The sequence below is a fragment of the Zonotrichia albicollis genome, unplaced genomic scaffold (genome assembly GCF_047830755.1).
Source record: "Zonotrichia albicollis isolate bZonAlb1 unplaced genomic scaffold, bZonAlb1.hap1 Scaffold_150, whole genome shotgun sequence".
Classification (NCBI taxonomy): Eukaryota; Metazoa; Chordata; class Aves; order Passeriformes; family Passerellidae; genus Zonotrichia; species Zonotrichia albicollis.
Genome location: NW_027428364.1, coordinates 103459 through 127346, shown reverse-complemented (window position 1 = coordinate 127346; position 23888 = coordinate 103459). Strand labels below are relative to the sequence as shown.

General features: G+C 53.2%; 1 long non-coding RNA gene across 3 annotated transcripts in view; it reads left to right on the top strand.

The window, feature by feature from the left end:
- The first annotated feature begins 231 nt into the window (after window positions 1-231).
- Window positions 232-23888, top strand: part of LOC141727650 (uncharacterized) — a 31661-nt gene continuing 8004 nt past the window's right edge. Inside the window, exons 1-2 of one of the 3 annotated variants that reach the window (XR_012578639.1) lie at window positions 232-1534; window positions 1871-22411. This is a non-coding gene — a long non-coding RNA (uncharacterized LOC141727650). Of the gene's footprint in view, window positions 1535-1566; window positions 22412-23888 lie in introns of those variants that run through there. The other 2 variants (XR_012578640.1, XR_012578638.1) reach the window with 2 other exon arrangements.

Genomic DNA, 23888 nt, shown 5'->3' with positions numbered 1-23888 from the left:
TCAGCAGTGACGATACACAGCAGCAACAAAGGTGATTTGTGTGATGTTGTGCAGAGGTCAAGAGTCTTTGTCTTAGATGAACATGGCAAAGTTGACATGTTTAAACAGACTGGGGATGCAACCTGGTTTGCTTTACTATCTGTGTCACTAAACAGCAGGAGAAATAAACCAGCCAGAGTTTCTTTGCAGAGAAGACCTTTGCTTCAGTGTGAAAGTATTGGGAAGGGAGGAGGGAGATGGGTGAGAGTTGAGCTGCTGTATTGGACTGGCATCCAAACTACGGCAAGAATCGGGTTGAATTATTTTCTTTTAATCCTATCCGCACTCTCCGATTCTCATCTGGAACTGGACAAGAAAACACGAACAGCCCTGGCGACGAGAACACAGCGCCGGGGGCGCGGTCCCATCTCCGCACCCCGAGCGGTCGGGGGAGCAGCGCTGCCCCGCAGGGGCTGGATTTCTCCCTCCTCATCTGCTGCTTTGCATTTCCGGGCGGCCGGCTCTGCCTGGCACTGGCAGCCTCCTCATTCAGCACTTATGCTCCACGGACAGGAAAGTCCGGACAGCGCTCTACGTGGGAGGAAGAGATGGCAGCGCGGCGTGAGTGGGTGGGATGAGGCCCGGGGGGTGCGAGCACCAGGGGAAAGCTGCAGGGTTGCCGGAAATAACAGTTATGCTGTGAAGCAGTGAAGAATCAGCTAAACGACAAGGCGATTTTGGCGTCGGCGCGGGAGGCAGAGAGAGCTGCTCCGTGACTCCAGCCAAGCCCGGTTCGGCCTCGGAGCGAAGTGGCCAGCGCTGCCCCGGGGCGCGCGGGGCTGAACGGGGAACGGACAAACGGGGAACGGACGAACGGTCGCGGCACTTCAGCGACAGCTGCAGCAGCAGCTCTGCTGACCCTCTGTCTCTCTTGCTCTGGCTCCTTCTGTCCCTCTCCCGCTGAGGCGCACACTCCTTATCGACCCCCTTCTTTCCCGGTCTCTCTGTCCACCTGCCGGGGCCGAACCACGCCCCCGGTCCGCCCCGGCCTCGGGAGCGGCTGCAGCCTCCGTAGACCGGGCTCCCGCCGCGGTCTCGCCTTCGGCCGGCACTCGCCGTACTGCCTGGGCCGCTGCTGGGTGGGGGGGCATCAGTAGCTGGGCCGCGGGCCGCAGGCCCATCCTTTGGGCTCGCCTGTGCCAGCTCCGGTTCCGCCTCCCGCCTCGACCGTGGCTTGTCTCGGGGCGGGCGGAGGACACTCGGAGCACGGCTGCTCCCGCCGCCTGCGTTACGGGTTTCCCGGCCTGGGCCCCGGCGGCATTGCAGCTACCGACCCCGAGCTGCTGGTGCCCCATTCAGACAGAGCTGCCTGTCCTGGGACACTTGAGGGGCGGTCGGGGGCCGTTCCTGGACCCGGGCCGAGCGCCGCCGGCCGCGTTTGGCCCCAGGGAAGGCGCAGGAGGCCCTGCAGGGGTGACACCGGCTGGGCTATCTGCTGGGGCGCAGCGGCTTCGGCAGCGTCTACAAGGGCACGTGCCTGGAGCACAGCGCCTTGGTGAGTGGGGGTCTGGCGGGGGCAGAGGAGGGTGAGGGGGGAGGAGGATGGCAATCAGCAGAGCGGGCGGGAAGCTCAGCCGGCTGCTCCCCTTGGCTAGCAGGTGGCTGTCAAATGTGTGTCAGGGGATTGCACCCTGGGGAGTGGGGTCAGCAGCAGAAACCAGGGTGTGCTCGGCGGGATAAGCTGAGGCTCGGCAGGGTGGAAGCCGCCAGGACGCCTCGAGGGAGAGCAAAGGTAGATTAGCAGAAGCCACAGAGCACCCCAGTTTGGCTGAGAGCTTCCAGACGCCTGCACGGCATCAGTCTCACTGACAGCATCGTGGTCTTCTCGCAGACGAACTCCTGCGTGCCCCTGGAGATCAGACTGCTGGGCTGGTGTCCATTGGGTTGCATGGTGTTGTCCAGCTCCTGGATTGGTTTAGGCGCTGCCAAAACTTCTTGTTGGTGATGAAGTGCCCACAGCGATCCCAGGACCTCTTTGATTTCATTCGTGTGCGGGCATTCCTGTCGGCAGACTGGTGCAGGGGCTGTTCCGCCATGTGCTGGAGGCTGTGAGGCACTGCAGCGCTTGTGAGGTCCTGCACAGAGACATCAAACCTGACAACATGCTCCCCCACCTGGCCAGCGGACAGGCAAAACTGATGGACTTTGCCTGTGGCACCTACCTCCAAGTCTGCACACAATTTGTAGGGGAGCCCACCCAGGGCTTTGCTCATTGTCCTGGCATCTCATGGATCAACCATAAACGGCCCAAGCTGGATGTGGCACTGGACATTCCCCCTCTTTGCTGCCAGTCGTGGGTACACCAATGAGCCACAGAGGTGTGCCTGTAATGGTCAAGGAAGGGATTCTTCCAAATGCCTTGTAGATGTCTAGGACTTTTCTTCTGAGCTGGGCTCCGAGCTGGCAGTGGAGAAAGGAATCCTGAAGTGCTCCTGGTCATGTGCTCCACTTCTCCAATTGATTCACTGCCTCTTTCCTTCCTTTTCATTTGAAAAGCATCTGGAGTGGAGACCTGCATGGTGATCTGTAGGAGGAATAGTAGAAGTCATGAAACAGTCATGATACAACACCAGTATGAAACCAGCCCCAAAGCCAATCCATTTCTCTGAAGAATTTTGTTTCCAGTGACTGCCAACAAGGCAGCAGGAGTCTAAAGGGAAACCAGGAAGCCAACTATTCTGATCAATTTGGCCAGACGAGCACACACGCAGCACCCTGCTCCATGGGTCAAAGAATGCACAGGATGTTCCCAGCCGCTTCAGGCACCTCCTCTGCAGCTGGGAACATCCAGCCGTCTCCCACAGCTCTAGCCCGGCTCTGCCGGTGGCATCCTGTGGGAGCTCCCTCCTCCTGAGACACAGCTCTGGCCTTCCCATTCCCTTCACGCCTGCAATGCCACTCCTGCCTTGCTCAAATCTGCTCATCACTAGTGACTTTGTGCCCTCCAGCTCTGCTGTCCTAAGCAGAAATTCAGGAGGATCAGCAGATGGGAGAAAAGGAGGTGGCACCTTCTTTTCCCACTCTGTCTCAGTCTGCCTGTTTGCTGGGCCCTCTCTCCTCAGGATTCCTGCCTGTTCTCAGAGGCTCCGTTCTCTACGTGCTGAAGTGGTCCTTGTCATCTCCTCTGCTTCCTGCATTACTTTGCTGCAGGGGTGACAGCAATCAGGCTCTCAGAGGAGGCTGAAGAGAGGCTCCGCTAGCTTCAGAAATGGATGCTGCCCAAAGGGGAAAAGAAAAGAAAGCAACCAAATTAAAAGAGACCAAGGGAAAAGGAACCATTATTTTCCAAACTGAGCTTCTAACAAGGTCAAGCTGGGTTCTTCTAGGACCCAGAAACACACAGAAAGAAGGGGCAGAGCGCAGATGGACGCAGCTCTGGCTTGCAAGGTGAGCAGTGTCTGCCTTGGCATGCCCCCCTCCTCCTGGCCTGGCTGGCATCTTCCTTCACAGCAGGGAGAACCGAGGAAGTGGCGCGGTCGCCAGCTGCCTGTCTGTCACAAAAGGTGGCAGCAAAGCTGCAGTGGTTCTCGTCTACTTGAGCGGGCCAGGCAGCATGTGAGGCCGGCACAAATCGTGCTCAGCTGTCCCTCTTTGGCTGGCAGAAGCCTCTAAGAGTGGGGCAGGAAGGACAAACTGGATGCCCTTGGATGCTCAGTCAGCCCCCCCAAAGGCCCCACCTTCCCACAGACCAATCTAGAACCGCTTGGCAGGGAGTGCTTTTGTTGTGTTCTTCAAGCCCCACTGCAGGCCTCCTTCCCCAGCACTGCTGTACTTCAGTTCCTTTGCTACCAGCTAAACCTGAAAACAGCAGCCGAGAGCAAAAGGGGGCCTCAGCAATGACCAGAAGGTGGGAGCTCTCCTCTGAGGAACGGCTGTGAGAATTGGGCTTGTTTAGCTTGCAGAAGGCCAAAGTCTCCAAGGACAACTTTCAGTATTTGAATGGGTCTTAGAAGAAAGATGGGGACATATCTATTAGTAGGGCCAATTGTGAGAGCAAGGGAGAATGGTTTTAAATGAAAAGAGAGTCAATTCAGAAAGGCTCTAAGGAAGAAACTCTTTATGAGGAGAGTGCTGAAACACTGGCTCAGGCTGCCCAGAGAGCTGGGAGGTGCCCCATCGCTGTCAGCATTCAAGGTCAGCTGAGCTGGGGCTCTGAGCAAGCTGATCTATTTGAAGATGTCCTTGCCAGTGGCAGGGGGTTTGGACTAGATGACCTCCACCACTCCCTTCTAACCTTAACTAGTCTTGGATCTTACTTGGTTCTCATTTGAAAAGCAGCCAGAGCAGAGATTACCCTGTGGGGGCCCATCTGATGCCCTGGAGTTGGGCCGAGGAGCAAACCCAGACAGGGAGCAGCTGTTTGGCCTGCAGCCCCTTTGCCTTGTACCTGCAGAAGTTCCTTGGCAGAGCCTCGCCTGTCCACATCCATCTGCAGGCAGCAGCCCAGAAATTCACACAAGGCAGGGGGTAGGCTGAGCTTGTGCAGATCTGGTATGCCTTGCGTGCCTATCAAGTGGTTAGCCTGAAGTGAAAAGAAACACAAGACTCTACATGATTCTTGCACAGCCTTCAGTGCTCACCTAGAGCCCGTCTTTTAAGCCCCAGTCTGCAGTGGCAATTTCTTGCCTAGCAGATGGTTAGAGATGAGCCTTCTTCCCCAAAAGTAAAAAGGCCCCAGTGCAACTCCAGCTATTCCAAGGGGCAACAGGTCTTGCCTTGACAGCTGATGTGAGCCGCAGGGACATTTTTAGAAGTGGACCTTCTTGGAACTCATCCCAGCTGCGGGAATGGGATTTAGTCTAATGGAGACAGACCAGAAGGATATCGGATTCCGAAGCATATTTGCACCTTACCCTGTCACTGGTCTCCCAAACATAAGGAGCCTCTCCTTTGGCCATTTCAATTCCCACGATGCCAAGGGACCAGGTGTCCACTTTGGGACCGTAAGGCTCTTTTCTCACCACCTCGGGTGCCATCCAGCAAGTTGTCCCCACCATTGACCTCCGTTTACTCTGCTCAGGTGTGAGCAGAGCACAGAGGCCAAAATCAGCTGAGGAGAAAAACAAACACTGCTTCAGGTAGGAAACCAAGGAAAAGATTTCCTCACTCTAAGTCTCAGAATGTAGTAGTGAATCTAGCTGGAAAAGCAGCTGTGCTCTCTTTCCTCAGGGATGCAGCCAAGGAAACTTGCAATTGTCCATTTAACAAACCCACCACCATTCCCAGGGTGGTGGCTTTTCCTCATCTACACTGAAGGTTTCCACTGTAGCCTCCCTCCCTCTGGAAGGGACACACACAAACCAAAGTTCCTCTTGATACTTGTTGCTCTTTCAGGCTCCCAGCAGCCTACAGCTGTGCCCTGAGCAAGAATACCCACCCAACTTGACAGAGCCATCCCGGCCCAGAAGGATGTTGTCACTTTTGATGTCTCTGTGGATCACCTGGTTGGCATGAAGGAAAGCCAGGCCTTTCAGGCACTGAGAGAGAAAAAAAGAAACAGGAGGCCAAAAGTTAGCCTGATCTGATTTCATCACGTGCAAAAGGAAAGTGCTCCTGAAGATTCATGGATCTCAGAGGAGCAGTGAGTGCTGGCAAGAGGAAGAGCTTGCTGCTGCAACCCTGGGAGAGCAGGATCTCTCTAAGGCAAGGCATATTGGCTTTGAGGGGGAAACAGCAGCTGCTGCTCGACACTGTCCCCTGCCAAGCCAGTCAGAATGACCGCTGCTGCAGTGGATGTGCTCTCCCCATTCAGAGGAAAAACAACGGTTGGCCAAAAGAGGAAAAGTCCCTGCTTTGGGTACCAAGGGCATCACTGTCCGGTGGGAGACTGGAGGTAAAGGGCTGTAAGGCTGCCTGGTCAGCAGATTTGAAAGACATTTCAAGTCATTTGTCAGTTTTCAGCAGCAAGCAAGCACCGTGGTGGGTGCCATGCCCTCCTTTGAAGCTGAGACCCGTGAGAGATGAGTCTCTCTTGGCCTTTGCTGTTGGTTTCAAACTCACACACTGGCATCTTTGCGCTTACAGGCAAAGAAGGCAATGCAGAAAGGTTCTGGGCAAAGGCTTGGAGGGGCAAAGCGCAGAACAGAAAAAAAAAAATTAAAAGAGACCCAGAGCACAGAGGCCAAAAGCAGATAAAGAGCAGACTATAGTAAGGGCAGGGACACTGGCAGGCACTTCCATCCTCTTTGCTTCTTCTCTGAAGCAAAAGAGCAGCACAGCAGAAAGCTCTGAACACGGAACACTCACTTAGCAGCGCTTTTGAACTATGAGGCTGTCCAAGGCATCCCAAGCACAAGCAGGATCCCTTACCTCCTGAAAGACAGTTGCCATGTGTCCTACAGCCATCCTTTTCTCGCTGACCACTTTTGCTAAAGAGCCTCCATCCATGTACTCCAACACCAGCAGGACAAACTCGTTGACAAGGTAACTGTAAGATGAAAACAACAGCATAGAGCTTAATGGGCACAGCTAAATTGCCATACGGATGAAAAGACTACAGCTGAGTTTTGCTTCCAGGTCACTGGGAAATGAAGACGGACTAAAATGGAGACACGCTCCACCCAGGCTATCCAGAGCTTGCAATCTGTGCCATCTAATTGCACAGCCGTGGGAAAGGAGACGGCTTAGGGGGCAAGCAGGGGAAAACGGCACTTTGTGATAGCAGAGGCAGATGTGGAAGCGGACACATCCCAGCAGCTGCTTCATTGTCTTCATACACAAATTGCTCCATTAACTCCAACAGCAAGGAGACACAGTTTTCACAGCTTTTTCACAGGGGAGGTGGAGGTGCAGCACTGCCAACACCCTTTGGGAAGCCTTGCATAAAGGACAGTCACAAACAGGAAAAAACTGCTTCAAACCCGGCAAATAATGTGTTTCTTTGGCTAGCCTTTTGGCATGCAAGGCAGTGGAAAATAGTGGGAACAGCACAAGGGAAATAATTTCTGTGTTGCTTTCTCAGCACTTCTCTTCCGACACTCAGAAAAAAAAATCACGCCCCAAAACAGCAAAGGAGCATTCAGCAAGTGAACATCGAGGCTGCTGGCTTAGTAAGAGAGCCAGGTTTCTGAGAACAATCTTTAAGCTATTTCTGCCCGGAACCAGAAGAATGCAATCTCCTCCCATGCCTCCTACAGGAGTGGACTGATGTTCATAGCAAGATCAATTTTCTGCCACCGAGAAAAGTGCTTGAAACATTTGCCTGGCAAGTATGGAAACTGACATTCCCATAAAAATACAGAACTACTTACCTTTCTAGGTAGGTGACAATATTGGGGTTCCTCATTTCCCTCATGACCAGGATTTCTTTCAGTACTTCCTTGCAGCGCTGGTGCCGGAGATCAATTTCCTTTACGGCCACCTACAATGACGTTGAAAGCCGTTAGGAACAGACATTACAAGAGCCTCTTCCTCCGTGCGCTCACGGGCCAGGTTGCCCTGTCACCTCGGTGAAAAGGGACTCTAAAGCATCAGCCACAATGTGCTAACAGCACTCTCAGCCCTTGCAGACTCCTCCGCCAGACCTCCTTTATCACTGCTGTTATCATTTACACGCGTTTTGCAAGCCAAAGGAATTTTGCTTCTGTGAAATGAAACTCAACTTGTGGAAAATAGGTTAGCATTTCTAGGGGATTTGATCAGTGTTTCAGAAACTGCTGCCATTCTTGATTGTGCTCCAAAGTCAATACACCAATCCATTACAGAGAAAATGCTGTCTGAAAAAGAACAACTCCAAGGCAACTCAAAAGAAGGTGAACATCCTAGCACATCCTAGCTTCTTCTGGATTTTGCATCTCTGAAGAGCATTCCGAAACGCGGTTTAGATGTGTAATTACTGAGTGTATTAAAAAATGAAGAATCCTTTCTGTGGACCACTACGGATACACTGCAGGTGATAAGCAGGGCTTAGGGCTTTCAGACTCCTTGTAGACATCCCTCCAAGTGCAGTTGCTGAGCACAGCACTGCAGGTGGATAAGGAGCTACCAGGAAGATGGAGTTGTATTTGCTGAGAGCCAGCAAGGAGAATTCAGGACTCTGAATGTTTAGCCCCAAAGAGCATGGGACTCTCCAAGACACCAGCATGTCAGTTCAGTACAAATAGCATCTCTGTACTGGAATGTCAGCAACAAAGGACCAACACAAGGCGGTATTACTTAAGGCTCTTCATCAGCTTCTTCTCACCGATCCGTGTGCGAGTGTCTGTGTGTCTGTGTGACCCTGGCTCCCTAGGACTGAAAGGCAAACCTGCGCTCCAGACAAGGCCTCTCCTTCTTTAGGTCTTTTCAAAGTGTACCTCGTGATGGGTAACAATGGCAAATCTTATCTGCGTCTGAACCTGGGCTTAAGAGGAATTGGGCCAGAATGACGGCTGCTGCCATCAGCTAATCTGGGCACACTTATCCAGTCGGTCCAAGACAGCATGGCCTTCTTGGAAAGACACCCCTGCCATCCTCACACTGATTCAGAATGCGAGACAAAGTCTGTCCAATATGCATTTTTCGGCCTGCCTCTAGGCAGCCTTTGCAGTAAAGACAGGTAACACAAAGCTCTGGCCACAGATCACATCCCAAGGGAAAGCGCTCAAGAGCTGCAAAATCTGCAAGGGCTGTTGGTACTTACCGCTTGTCCTGTGGCAGCGTCCAAGGCCTTACAAACGGTTCCAAAACCCCTAGGAAGAGAACAGCAGCAAGAACAGAGAAGCTGTTCAGTGCTGAGAAGCAAAAGGCAGCCCAGGCAGGAGCACTCTGCTGCCTGCAGTGTCCCTCAAACACCAGCCTTTGTCTACTCTTCAGACAATAGCACAGCAGACCAGCAACCCTCTGCCATGCAGCTTGTCCAAGAGCAAAGCTGAGTGCAACAGGAAGAAAAAAGAGCCGCTACAAATCTCAAATGTGCACACTAGACTATGGATATGAGGGTTTGCTTTGCCTCTTCCTTTTTGTGCTTGTGCGTGTGGTGCGCCTTTCCAAGCAGTGAAACACACACAGTCCTGTTGGACTCAGAGCTGTCTTTTGAGTCTGTCTGCCAAACTCAGGCAGCACCACACAGCCTGTCTTATTGTCCTGAGCACTGAAAGTGGTGTTCAGCAAAATATTGGAAAGAAATGCTGCTGAGAGCTGCTATCTGATGGCTCTCAGGTGGGAAGCTGCTCTCTCAGTTTTTTTCTTCCTTCACTTGTGGGGCCATATGACTTGGAATCATGCAAAACCATGTCTGCTGGGAAAAGAAGGAATCTCGTGCCACACACTTGAGGGACAGGCAAGTGCCTCCTTGAGGCAGGCAAGACATTGGTTGCCAGCATGCAGTTCTCTTTGATGATGCCTTGTGACCAGTACTGAGACAGGGATAATCTTAAGCCAGGGCCTGAAGATGCTTGCAGCTTGCCTGACTTCCCTCTTGATATTCCAGCAGCCACGTATGTGACCCATGGTTCTGGAGGAGTAAGCGTGGCTGAACTCACCCTCTGCCAATAATTTTCCATCCAGTGTATTTCTTTTCTGGATCTGCCACGCTCACCACATGCCCTGAAAGAAAGAAAATGCAAGAAACAAACTTCAAAACAGAGATCCTGACTTCCAGTGGATCAGAATCTCAGCTCCACTTTCTGGGGCTCAGAGAAATTTATGGTCGGTTGGCTAACAACAGTGTCAACAAGAACAACAACAACAAGAGCAGCCGCAGTGAGAAGACAGGCAGCTCTGTAACACACGGGGCCTGCACAGAGTCGGATTCTGCACACTCCTTCAAAGAGGAGACTAAGCCCGCAGAGAAACTGTCAGAGCAGACAGAGACCAGAAAAGAACTGGCACCGTGGCAAGTGGTTGTGGTCCACAAAGGGGAAGGAGGGCTGAAAAATCAGGACCCTTCATTGTCCTGGGAGATAACACTCTCTTGTGAGGTTCAGCAAAAGGTTTCATAATTCCAAGATTTCAATGCACCTTGTCATCTGGGATGAAGTTTTATCAACAGCTGCTTTTTGCAGAGCTGAAGGAATATTGCAAAGTGAAATCCAGGAGAGGAGGGGATTTCCTCTACCTCTCAGCAGTTTGCCTAAAGAATGCCTTGACCTTTTTCAGAGAACAGCAGCTCATGCTGTGCTACATCCAAGAACAACGGCTGTAAGAATTAGGACCCTCTTCTTTTATGAGCAGGCTAAGTTCTGAAGATGATTTTGCCCATTCCCCATTTAGTGAAGAACAACAAGTCCATGTCTTCAGCCTGGGCTGCAGCAGTCACCAGCACTGCCCCCCGGCCCCTTGGACACCAGCCACGTGCCCCATCTTCCCAAAGGGCACCGCCCAGACAGGTAACAAGGACAGCGCCGCTCCTCAGGAGCTGCCGTGGCTCGGACACCTGCACAAACGAGATGCTGATCCTCTGACGAGTCCAGGCAAAGCTGCAGCAATGCGGTGGCTGCTGAAACCTCCCAGCTAAGGAAGGCTCCTGCCCCTGCAGTCACAGCAGCCATCAATGGCAGGGCAGGTATGACAAAAACCTGGGCAGAGCCCACAAATGGCCACTGACAGGCACTGTGAAGAAGCCAGAGCCAGACTGAGCACTGCTACAAGCTGTTGACCCCACTCGAGACAGAACCTGGGTGTCATTGAGTTCAGAGCCAAGGAGGAGTCGATCCATTCACCTCTCGTCCCTACAGCTGATGGCCGACACTGAGTAAACTGGGCTCTGTTCTGTACCTGCCCGCTTCTCATTCTCTGACAGCACTGCACTGGCAGCCATGACCAGTTGCAAGGAGCAACCGAGTGGCACTGCAGAGTCACCAAGGCCTTGCTGCGCTTTCCAAGAGTGCAGGGATTGAGGCCAATCCTTAGTATCCCAAGAGTATTTACCGGCTGGGCTTTAGCCCTGACAAAGTGCCTTGTACTGGAGGAACATGCAGCAGAGGGGCTGCAGGCTTCCTCCTGAGAATTGCCTGCAGGGCAGTTTTATCTGGCCCTGCCACATAGAAGTGTCTCTTGATGCGTCTCCCTAGGCATACAACTGAACTATCCAAGGGGGATTGGAAAAACAAATTGTGTTTTTCCTTTTTGGCTGCACTTTGAAAACACCTCTTGCTCTCTGATTCCCAGGGATTGTTCTAAGAATACAATTTCTTAACATTTGGGGTGTGCTGAAAAGACCCCTTCCTCTGTTGCTTCCCTAATCACCTGATGCTCCTTCCAAGCAGGTCACCCTAACAAAAATGTAGAATTTTTATCCAAGCAAACTGTAGAAGGAATAGTAGAAGTCATGAAAAGACCACCAGTATGAAACCAGCCCCACAGCCAAACAATTTCTCTGAAGGGTTTTGTCTCCAAATGCAGTCCAAAGGCAATCTAGGAAGCCAGCTATTATGATCAATATGGCCAGACCAGCACACACAAACTGACCCAGTCGTTGGCTAGGTTGCAGCCTTCTGCTGCTCTGGAAACAATCCCTGCTTTTGCCTTTAGTGCACATGGAACCTCAGGCAAAGGCCACCCACACCCAGCTGCCCTCAAAGGCAAAAGGAGTGCCCCAAAATGCTCCCTGGCTGCCTTCAAGCACAACAATGGCTCCTGCAGGGAGTCCAGAATGTCTCCCCAACACCAGAGTCAGGAGGAAGATGTGCTACAGCTCATGCTGAGGCACACACCCCATAATACACTGCTGGATTGCACAAGAAATCCCCAGGACGTACTCAGCAGCCTCAGGCACTGCTTCTCGCTCTCCTGGCCGGAGCGGGGCGAGCTGCTCCTGCTCGGGTTCTCAGGCTGCGGAGGGGAGGCTTCTTCGGAGGGTGCAGCTGCAGCGGCGCCTTCAACGGCAGAGCCCTCGCTTATCTGGGACAAGAAATTTGTTTGTGTCAGAAATGTGGCTGGCAGAGATGCCCCTGAGAGCACATTCCACAGGCATGCCATCAGGAACAACACTGGTGTTTGGCTGCACAAGTCAAAGCCAAACAAGCAGAGACTACAGCTTGTCACAGCCAGCCATGGTACAGATGGTGAAAAGGAAAGAACACCTCAAAATTTCACCCCGCTCTGAGACCTGCATTCCCATGGAAAGGGACAACTTGTTCAGAATGTGCATGGGTCACCATGTTCACCTGAGCAAACTCCTCAATAAACAAAGTGAGCACTAAGAAGCCAGCAGAAATACATTCACAGGATTGCCGACCCACCAGCCAAAGGACTGGCTTTGATGCCCAGGGCAGCAAAGCTGAGCTTCAATGGCCCAGTAAGTGTCATGCTGGCGAGCTGCAACGCAGACCACAGAGCATGGCAGTCAGAGGCCTTGTCCCCATCCACCTGCTGCTCCGCAGGGGAAAGGTGAGAAGAGCAGAGACCACTTGTTGCATGACTGCGGTGCCTACTGCTCTTTCACTAACCTGATTTTGTTCTGCCAGCCTGTACTGCAGCTGGATGCTGCACATCCTTTCCATTTCTTCTTTGTGCCTCTCCTCCAGTGCCTTCATCATCCTCCAAGCTTTCTGCAGCTCGGCCTGCATCTTGTATTTGATATGCTGTCAAGAAAAGTCTCACTAGCTCCTGCCATCATGCTCAGGCTTCTCTATTCCAAGTCTCATAGGCACGTCCATTCTGCTTCTCCACCCAGCTCTCACTCTTTCATCTCAACTCTTCTTCCTGGTGCACAGCGTTGCAGCCTGCCCGGCTCTGTGCTCCCAGTGCCTGCAGTAGTCCTTGCCTCCCCTTTCCTGAGAGTTCAGCTCATGTCCCCATCACTGCCCTTCCCTCTGCACCCTGCCTGGTCAGGCTCACCTGCCCATTCAGACGCTCCTCATTCAGCTGCTGCCTCAGCTGCTCCAGCTGCTGCCGCCTTTGCTCTAGCTCCCATTGCAGCTGGTGCACCTTGGCTAAGAACGCAGCATTCTGACCCGCGAGCTGCACAGGAACAAAGAGAAGACGCCTTTCAAAGTCCCGCCCACCACTTGCGTGGCAAGCAAGATTGAGGTGCGCCCGCTTTCCAAAAACACTTTGTTCTCCTCCTCATGTTTGCCATGGGCCAGCTAAGAGGCAGTCCCACTCAGACAGACAGTGTCCAGAGAAGCAGGGCCCATAAGGAGCCCAGAGGAGACCAAATCCAACACACAAAGTCTCTTTTCACACTCTGTGCTGCGTCTTGTCTGGCTCTGCTTCCTATCTTTTCTTATTCAGGTTGCCTGATGGCAACATCCTGCTTCATCTCAAGCAGCCTTTTCTCCTGCTCCCTCTGTACCTCTGCCAGGAAGCTTTCCCGTTCCTCCAGCATCACCTGCGCCTCCAAGCACTGCTGTTCCAGACATTGTTTCTGAGGAGAGGAAGAGACACTTCCAGATGAAGTCCCAGCCGTGCTCCCCAAAGAAAAAAATGACAGCTTCATCCCTCCCACAAGGCCCCCACCGGAAGAGTCCCCAGTAGTGGCTTTGTGTCCTCCAGCACTTCTAACCAGGAACTTCAGAGGAGGGTCAGCAGGTGGAAGGAAAGGAGATTCCACCTTCCTTCCCCACTCTGAAGGCTGCCTGTTTTCCTAGCCCCTGTCTCCTCAGGATTTCTGCCTGCTCTCACAGGCTGTGTTCTCTATGTGCCGCAGCCCTTTGTTCAAGGAAAAGCTGCAGGTGGACTGCAGGATGAGGAGGCAGCCAGCACCCCGATGCCCTAGTCACAAGACAGGCCACCAGCTGGAATACCAGCAACACGGGGCCTGTTGCGGATGCTTCAAGCCCAAAGGGGAGACTCTCTGTCCCCCGTGGAAGGACAGAATGCAAGGAACCCAGCTGCTGGGACTGCAGAGTGCAACAAGGTCAGCAGCCCTTCTGCTGCATGGCACGAGGCTGTGGGCAAGATCCTTTGCTGCCATGCTTTGGGTGGTGCCCACCCGGCTCTCTGGGGAACTTGGCTTATACCCAGCCTGAAACCGTGGCTGCAGGTACTGTCCCGGCACCATCCTCTTGGTCTTCACAGGCTTTCTAGTAGGAGCCCTTGAAGTCCTGTGCTGCCTGGCCCAGCAATGTGTAGCCTACAGCAGATGCTTGCAGCCGTGTCACCCAGGCTGCTCTTCTGCTAAGCCAGCCCACCAAGCTTGCCTGAAAACTTTTGGGGCATATTGTCGCTTACCATTTCTTGCTGGAGCTTCCTTTTTTCCTCTTCCTGAGCAGACTGCCAGTGTCTGAGAGCCTTGCAGCACTGCTCTTCTGCCCAGCGCAGCTCTTGAGCCATTTCTTCACATTGCTGCTTGCTGAGAGATCTTACAGCTTGCAGCTCCTGACGGAGGCCCTTCACATCCTCTGCAAACATGACAAACGGCAACAGTCAGAGACTACAGAAGCAGAGACTCTACTGACCTTAAGGCCTTTCAGTTTCAGGCAAGGAGGGACCTGTGCTCAGTTCCTTTCCTCCTCAGGAGCCCTGTGGACAGAGCTGCCTTTGGAGCAACTGCACTAGGCTGGGCCATCACCAGAAACAAAGCACACGAGGCTCTCACCGAGTATCGCCTCCTGGGCCCGTGCGGCTGTGCGCACTTGGGCTTCCAGACGGCTCCTGGTGATCTCCAGCTCCGATACGTGCTGCCGAGCCTGCAGCAGGCTGCTTTGCAGGCTCTCCTTCTCTGACCTAAAAGGTGTGAAGATGAAGAGAAATTGTTCCTGGCACACAGGGGCAGTTTCTCCAGTTGGACATGCCTTCAGTTACCTATCCTGAGCATGGAAAAGGGCGTGCATGGAAACTCAGCTACAGCAAGATTGTTTCTGTTCCTTAAAATAGCAAAGCAGGACCATCCAGGTGGTTGGCCAGCTTTTCCTCATGACCTAGCCCAGCACAGAAAGGCCAGCTGAGCTTGATCTCAGCAGTCAGTGCTCAAATTGCCGTTGCCAAACACATTCCTCATGGGTGGCTGTGCCCACAAAGTCTCTGCCAACAAGCAAAAGCCCAGCCTGTGCTCAGAGCCCTGAGCTCATCAGCCCTTCCAAGTCACTCTGCAGGGGGACAGAAGCCAGTGCTCTTCTGAACACTGCCTCCTCAAGGTTTACTGTTATTCCTAGTGCACGCAAAGATACTTTGTTTACCAGATGCTCTCAAAGTGACTCAAAAGGGACTAAAGGAATTCAGGGAATGATATATAAAAGCTCCACCTTCTACAAGTATGAGTAAGAAACCAGAACTAGGTTTGATCCAAATTGGCACTGTCTTGGAGGAGGGATGTTAGGTATCCTGCCATTTAAATGCACCAGGTGCTCCTCCCTGCCCTTACCTGGCCTCTGCCAGCTGCTCTGAAAGGCCTCGTAGGTCCCGCTCCGTGGCTGCCAGTCGGGCTTCCAGGGCAGCGTTCTCTTGTGTCTGCGCCGCCTTCTCTCTGCACGCCCGGGACAGTGTGTGCCCTTGGCAAGAGAACTCCTGGAGCAGCTTCTCCAGACCCCTGTGGGGTGGCCGCTGCTGGTGGCAAACCTGCAAGTGGAGGGGGCACCATTTTTCAAGAGGAACAACAACAGCACAGTCTCAGTCTTGGCTTGCTGCCAGGAGCAGCCTTTGCGGCGGTCTTGCTAGGGGCAGCTCCCTGTCCCACAAGTGCTGCCTAGGCATAAGGTGAGCGTACCTTTGGCACCGCCAGAGGAACCTCTTCCTTCAGCAGGTTCCTCGGAAGCTGTGGTTCCTCTGCTGTCTCTGCTGCCACTTGCAACGCCCTCTCTCGTGAGGAGTGGCGCCTGCTCTCAAACGCAGCCACCTCCTTCCCTCTACAACAAAGGGACAGACAAGCAAGCCTTTCATTGAAACACAGTCTCCTTGCAAGACCAGGACTACACACCGTGTCCCTCACAGGGCAGTCTCAGGGGCTTCCAACAGCCCTCTACTTCCACCTCAAGAGAGTGCTGGCATTCCCTCTCTAGACCACCATCTCTCTTTGTCATTTCTGCAGGTGAAAGAATCACCAGGAAGGAAGTCAAATTAGCTTCCAGAAGCCACAAAACATTTCCAGAAAGCTCAGCTACTCTCAGCTTAGCAGCTTCCTGCCTGCTAGTACTCCTCTCTGATACAGTGCATACCGGACTTGCAAAAGTTCCTCTTTGGCGAAGAGAGGCCTGGTAAGTCCAGATGAGCACTCCCACAATTACTCTTGCTTACACTAGCACAACAAGGAAAGAGCCCGCAAGCTATAGCCTGGGGAGAACGTGGGTACAAATTTCCAATCCAATAATCAAAGGATCCCAAGATGATTTAGCCTGGCAGGGACCCCAGGGAGCCTCTAGGCCCATCTTCAGCTCCAAGCACTTGGAGTCAGCTATGGCTATGACTATCTGGACAGGCTGCTCAAGGCCCTATCCAGCTGGGGTTTCCAAATTTCCAAGGGTGGAATCTGCAAAAGCTCTTTGAGGCACTTGTTCTGCTGCCTCTGCAGTTCAAAGGTTTCCTTTCCATAAACCCAGCCTGAACCTCCCTTGCTTTTCCTCTGGTCCAGTTCAGCATACTTTTTGTCAAGGTTTCAGAAGGTTTGAGAAGTGAGTCCCAGGAGGCAGCCAGACCTGCCAACAGATGCCTTCCCCTGTCTGTGCTGAGCAAGTCAAACCATGAGAAAGCCAAATTTCATCTTTGACTCTGAACCTCCTGAAGCCCAGCAATGCCCAACCCTGCTCAGAGAAAGCGAGAAAGCTTAACACGCACCTGAACTCCTGGGCACTGCACACTCTATCTGTGCTCTGCTCCCTCTCTGCCTTTCCCGCCTGGGCCGAGGAGTTCTGAGAGGCAAGAAGCTCTCCTTGCGGGGCCTGCAAGGAATGGACATGGAAAAGGAAAACAAGCAATAAGGAGCAGGGAAGTTGGCTCCTGAGAGCTGCAAGAAGCAACAAGCGGCCACACAGCTCACCTGAAGGCAAAAGCTGTTGTGTGGGGCTGTTTATGTGGGTAACCAACTAAGCCTGTGTTGCTTTGAATGTCTCAGAATGGAAGCAGGGAACATTTCCCTGCTCAGCTCTGGTCAAAAGGCTTCCCCTTAGGATTTCAAGCATTAGGAAGCAGCCAATAGGAACTGCATTCCAGCCCTTCAGACGCAGACCTTGTCTCTGCCATGAGGAGCTGCTCAGGATTCTCAGCAAACTTGGCTCTTTTCAAAGTTAAGGACGTAGTCAAAGCAGAGACTTTAGCTCCTTAGACAGTGCTTGGAGATGGGCAAGTCTCTGCACAACGGTGGCTCCTGTGCTCCCCACAAGGCTGTGAACTGCGCCTTGGCACCGCTCTCTCTGCTGGCAGCAGGGAGCCTGCACAGGCACTGTGCACAACGGGGCTCACTTTCTCACCAGCAGCACTAAAGGACATCATGCTACAGCTATTTTGACACCAAGGCAAGTTCACAGTCCCTGTCAGAATGGCAGGAAAATGATGCCTGCATGTGAGAGTTCCAACCCCATTTCCCACGTGTCAGTGGCTGGGCTGGAGCGCTAGGTCATGGCAGAACTCCAGCCCTCAGCATCTTCAGCCACAAAGGGCAAGTGCTGCCTGCTCAGAAACTTGCAGCTCTGCACTGCACCAAAGCTTTGCACTGAAGCAACCAAAGCTGCCACTGATTGCTGCTGGATGCTCAGGCCTGGACTGACAACACACTTGGAGGTTTGTTGTCTTTTGCCTCTCCTTTACCCTCTGGTGGAAGAGAGCGAGCCAGAGCAGGTTCTGCTGCTGCGGCTGCTACTGTGGTGCTCTGCAGACAGAGAGCAGCATGAGGGACAGGCAGTAAGCTGTCATAGAGAACCTTATTTCTCGTAAGCTCTATCACCAGTTGTCCTAATGAGAAGCCATGAATTTCAATAGAAATGGGATCCTCAGTCACTAATACTCATTTCAAGTGGGCAGATGAGACTAATGTTTCAACAGGACTCCATGTGCTTCTGAAGGAGATATTTCAGCCAGGCTACAATCAGCATGTAGCCTTCTGTCTGCAAAACGTACTTTCATCAGTTACATTAGTTAAAGCCTCTTCAACGGAAAAGGAAGAAACTGATGGAATCGTTTTGGTAGTGCTCATGCAGACGTGGACTGGTGTGGACTTTCCTTTGGCCTGCCAGCCTGGCACTCAACTACAACAGGCCCAGCCCACAGCTTGCTGCATAATCCTCAGGCACCAGGAATGTCAAGGGTGCCCGTCCCACTCACCGAACCGTAGGCTTGACTCCTTCCACCTCTGAGGCGACCTGCCGCGGCAAGAGAGAACAAACCAGGTGCTGTTACAAGACTGCTGGTGCTGAGGAATCCCACAGAACCAGGCCAGCCAAGCAGAGAGCATTTTCCTTTCACAACCTCCCTACCGGGAGCAGCAGTTCTGTAGCCCAGCAAGCAGGACTGCAGGCCAGTATCCTAGGCTGCGTCTACCTTTTGCTCGGCTTTGCCACTAAGGAACTAGAAACTTGGGGCCGGGAAGATGCAAATTCTTCCATAGCAGTCACTGCCTGCATTGGAGCTCATTGTCCCCCCTACAACTAAAGCAGCTTCCTTCTCTTCTCCTTCCTGCACTTCCTTTCCCTTTTGTAAATTGCATGCAGCATGTGCCACGTGGTTGCTGTAAACAATTCCCCACCAAAGCTTCCACTGAACCCCTCTTGGGGCTTGCAGCTTTGTTTGGACACAGCACAGGCCCAGCTTTGGTGTTCAGGAGCCCACACTATCTGCTCAGAAGTTTGCCCTTCAGTGCAAAGCCAATCCCTCTTGTAGCGCACAGAGGGGGGCCAGTTAGAGAGACACGTCCTTTAAGGAGGGAATGCAGAAAAATGATGCCTTCCTTAAGTTCCTTAGAGAACTGCACAGTTTTTAGAAGGACGCCTGCACAACTCTTCCAGTCTGCATTTTGGAAGTTGTCCACACCCTGCTGGACAAGGGACACCCCCTTTTTGGCTGAAACTCTTGCCAGGAGCTTTACCAAAGTTATGGCATCTTTATGGCACTTTACTTTCATTGTTCTGCCTCCAAGGAAAAAAACTTCTACTTACGTCTCAGACCGTTAACAATTTTGCGGGCTGATATCGCTGAAAAAGCCCTGCTGACTGCTCTACGGACTCGCTCCATCGTTTCAGCAGGGCTGCTTCAGTCGTCGGGCCGTAAATCAAAACTGGCAGAAAAACCCACTTGCACAAGTCCCCAGACTGTGCAAGGAAAAGAGGAAAACAGGAGACCCGCGGCACTCTGCGGAATGTACAAACAGAAGCGAAAAAACAAAAGACACCTGCATAAGTCTGCAGACTGCACAACAAGAAAAGGAAAATAAAAGGACACCTGTAGGTGTCTGCAGACCCTACAACCGCAGGGGAAAAAAAAGGATGCCTAGACGAGTCTGCTGACTCGTACAACGGCAGGAAAAGAAAAAGATTCCCTTTTCAGGGCACAGACTGTTGCCAGAGAACTCCTCTGTACAGGATCCTCCTGCAACGAGAACGCCAAGAGCTGTTCTGGACGCTGAGGCCTTGCGTGCACCAGGGCAACCTCCTGATGACCACGCTGTGACGTGGCAGCTCTGCACTGACATCACAATAGCAGCAGCTCTGGCTTGCTCTGTGAATTCATGCATAGCAACCAAACCTTCTCTACAGCTAACACAAAAGAGGGCCTGGAAGGTTCTCCTCTGTCCCAAAGCAGCACAATCCTCTCCTTCAGTCCATAAGCCGTAGCTCAAAGGATCCCAAAGTAACACAAAGCAGGCACCAAGCGCACACACTCAGCACTTTGGCCACCAATGCTTCTGACTAAAACAAGCAACCCTTGCTTCAACTCAGTGGATAAAATCACGCCTTGGTAATATCCCTGAGATTTCCCTATATATTGGAATTCCTGCCCTTCCTGCCCACTTACTGCATGGCCAACATCTACCAGAAAACTCTAGGCCTCGCTCAAGGAAGAACAACACCTTAGTGGAGAAAATAACCTGAGTAACAAACTACCCAGAGGTGTTTGCATGGCACTGGAACAGCGTTGGTGTTGTCAATATGATGGGGACACATCCTCTGCACGGGGCAGTGTCCGTGTCCTCAGCATGGCAGGGAGTGCCCTTGGAGCAGCCCTCACTCTGTGGGTGCACACATGGGCGCATTTGCTCCTTCTGTCCAGCTCCCAAGGCAGCTCTTCTCCTGAAAAAGTTCTCTGTCCAACACTGAAGGCACTCCTGGTGCCTTTGCAGAACCCCACTCCCTTCAGCTTGTGGGAAATGGGCAAGGTCAGATTCCTCCATGGAAGCGGCTTTTTAGTCTCTATCCTGCCCACAGTGCATACTGCATAGCACTCCATTTTTCAGTCCTTTGCTGCACTCTCATTTCTGGCCTGCAGGAGCTTAGTAGATTGATCGTGCTTTTCCTGGACCAACTTAGTTTTTCCTTCCTGGATGGCACAGTTCACAGAACGGCAAACTCCATGTCTGCTGGGGATGGCTGCAACCACCAAATGGGGCAAATGATCCAAAGTTCAGGTTTTGTGCAATGCTCCGCTGTCATTTCATTCTAGACTTCCCCACAATATGCCACAGGAAGGAGCAAACAGGTGCCAGTGCCATGGGGAACAGGAGAAGGCCGCAGGTCAGGAACAGGGGCTCAGCCCATGGCTACAGGAAGCAGAGGAATTTGCAAGGCAGGTGAGTGCTGGGGATGCTGGAGGCCTGCCAAGCTGCCTGCTCTCATCTTGCTGCTGAAAGCCTGAACTGCAGTGCTCTTGAGAACAACACCTGGGCCTAAATCCCACTGGAATCAGCATTTCTTACAGAGATTGGCATGTGCTGAGGAACGATTTCCACTGCTCATCCTCTTGGCAGCTAAGCCAGGCCATGTTTTAGATAGGAGGGACCTGAGTGAGTCTCTGGAGTTTCCTACATGGAACAAAGCCCTGTGACTGCACGCAGCATTCCCAGGCTGCTTCCACGGGGAAAATCCCAACAAACTGAAGACTCGGGATAACGGGGTGACTGTGATTTTGAGCTAAGTTGGCCTGCAATGGCAAGGTGCTGGACATGAAGGTAAGGGGCACAAAGTGCCCTCATGTCCTATTCCTGCATCTTTCTGGGAACCAGAGGAATCCGGCCTCCGCCTGAGAGGAACTGGGCCTGTGAACTAATACTGCCTTTCTGGTTTGGCTTTTGTTGTTTTTTGTTTTTGACAGCAGCTCTTTGCAACATCAGCTGAGCCTGCCTCCAGCCTTGTTGATTGGACCCTGTCAGCAAAGGTCTTGCAGGAAGCCTGGAGAGGAGGCAGCGGTGCTTCAGGAGGCTTTGTGCTGGGCCAGCTCAGCGCAGGACTGGCAATCAAAAGGCCTAAATCCTGCACTCCACGGGAACATTCCCTTGCTGGTCAGCCTGCGCTGAAGCTGTGCATTGCCCTGGCGCTGTGCTTTGCCCTGGCGCTGTGCATTGCCTCGGCGCTGTGCTTTCCCCCGGCGCTGTGCTTTGCCCTGGCGTAGCTGCCCGAGGCTCTCCCCCCTCACAGAGGGGCCGCGCCCCGCCCCGGGCGCCCCCTGGCGGCTGCCCCGCCCCGCCAGCCCAGCACAGGGGCGCTCGCTTCCCATGGCGCCGCCCAGCGTCAGCAGCCCCTCACTGCAGGCACGGAGGAGGGACCGGGCCCTGCTGCTCCTCCTGGCACTTGGGTCCCTCCTTTCCAACGGAGAAGAAGACCTCAAGGGAGGCATTTTCCAACTGTGTCCCTGTGCTTTATTTTTGGAAGCGGGAACTGTGACCTGAAGGTGGCCCTAATGCGTCCATAATTGTTGAAGCCGGAAAAGTCTCCTTTGTTCTCCTACCACTTGTCATTACTGGCTCAAAAGCACCGCCCAGCTGTGGAAGGAGAAACAGCCTGCGGCACAGTCGTGCCATGCCTGCCCAGCCGGGGCTGTCTGGCACAGCGGCAGCAGCTGCAGTGCTTGCCTTGGCTTCCGCTCTGAAGGCTCTTCAGTGAAGGCTGTAAAACTTCAGTGTCCACATCAGTAGGAATAAAGGAATCACACTCCGATTTCAAAGTTTCCATTTCAGAAGCTTTAATCAGATAAAAGTTGAGATCTTCCGAGAGAAGATTGCGTGCTTATTGCAGCCAGGGTGAAATGTCTCGTTCAGAAGCACACCTAGAAATGTCTAATGGGTCTCCTGAGCCTGTCTGACATTTAAGGCATAGCTTTCAATTTCTTCCCAAACTTGCCATTTCTGCTTAGGAGAGCTGGTGATAGAGGTCAGGAGAAATAGGGTGCCCCATTCAGACAGAGCTGCCTGTCCTGAGACACTTGAGGGGCGGTCGGGGGCTGTTCCTGGATCCGGGCCGAGCGCCGCCGGCCGCGTTTGGCCCCAGGGAAGGCGCAGGAGGCCCTGCAGGGGTGACACCGGCTGGGCTCTCTGCTGGGGCACGGCGGCTTCGGCAGCGTCTACAAGGGCACGTGCCTGGAGCACAGCGCCCCGGTGAGTGGGGGTCTGGCGGGGACAGAGGAGGGTGAGGGGGGAGGAGGATGGGGCTCAGCAGAGCGGGCGGGAAGCTCAACCTGCTGCTCCCATTGGCTAGCAGGTGGCTGTCAAATGTGTGTCAGGGGATTGTACCTATCTTTGGGGTGAGCTGGTGGGGAGTGGGGTCAGCAGCAGAAACCAGGGTGTGCTGGGCGGGATAAGCCGAGGCTCGGCAGGGTGGAAGCCGCCAGGACGCCTCGAGGGAGAGCAAAGGGAGATTAGCAGAGGGCACAGAGCATCCCAGGCTGGCTGAGAGCTTCCAGAGCCCTGGCACGGCATCAGTCCCGCTGACAGCATCGTGGTCTTCCCGCAGATGAACACCTGCGTGCCCCTGGAGATCAAACTTTTGGGCTGGGTGTCCACTGGGTTGCATGGTGTTGTCCAGCTCCTGGATTGGTTTAGGCGCTGCCAAAACTTCTTGTTGGTGATGAAGCGCCCACAGCGATCCCAGGACCTCTTTGATTTCATTTGTGTGCGGGCATTCCTGTCGGCAGACTGGTGCAGGGGCTGTTCCGCCATGTGCTGGAGGCTGTGAGGCACTGCAGCGCTTGTGAGGTCCTGCACAGAGACATCAAACCTGACAACATCCTCCTCCACCTGGCCAGCGGACAGGCAAAACTGATGGACTTTGCCTGTGGCACCTACCTCCAAGTCTGCACACAATTTCTAGGTGAGCCCACCTAGGGCTTTGCTCATGGTCCTGGCATCTCATGGATCAACCATAAACGGCCCAAGCTGGGTGTGGCACTGGACATTCCCCCTCTTTGCTGCCAGTCGTGGGTACACCAATGAGCCACAGAGGTGTGCCTGTAGCTGACAGGAGGAAAAAAGGGAATTTCAGGATCATCATTTCCCCTCCTCCCACTGTTAAATCTGATTTCCTCTCCCTCATAAAGACAAAATGCAGTTTTTCTGTGCATCCATTGTAGCCTATTGCACCTACTGAGCTGAGAGGCTTTTTCCCCTTCTTCTGTAATGATGGCTAATTTAGCAGCATTACCTAATACAGAGATACAGAGTGGAGCCTAATACAATTGATTTTGCGCCACCTGATCTCAAAGATGAAAACTCTCAGCACACACAGATTGAGGAGGCTTTCCTGTTCCCTGTTTGCTCTGTTGATGCACACTTGGCTGGCATAGCTTTCCCTGGTGGGCAATAACAAGCAGGGACAGTTCCCTCACAGTTGTGCAGCCCAGAGATCTGCAGGGCACCATCAGCACCCGGCTTCTGACCAGTGGTCCCAGAAGTGACCAGTTCTGCTGGGATGGAAACCAACCACCAAATCCTCGCTGCCTGCAGCAGCAGCAGTGCCTGCATCTGATCCCCAGGTCTGGGGCAGGGCTGGACAAAGGACACACACGGCACATTGGCCCTGCAGAATGTGACTTTGGAAACAAGCACCTGCCACTGTCTCCTCTTGTTTGCTCTAGGG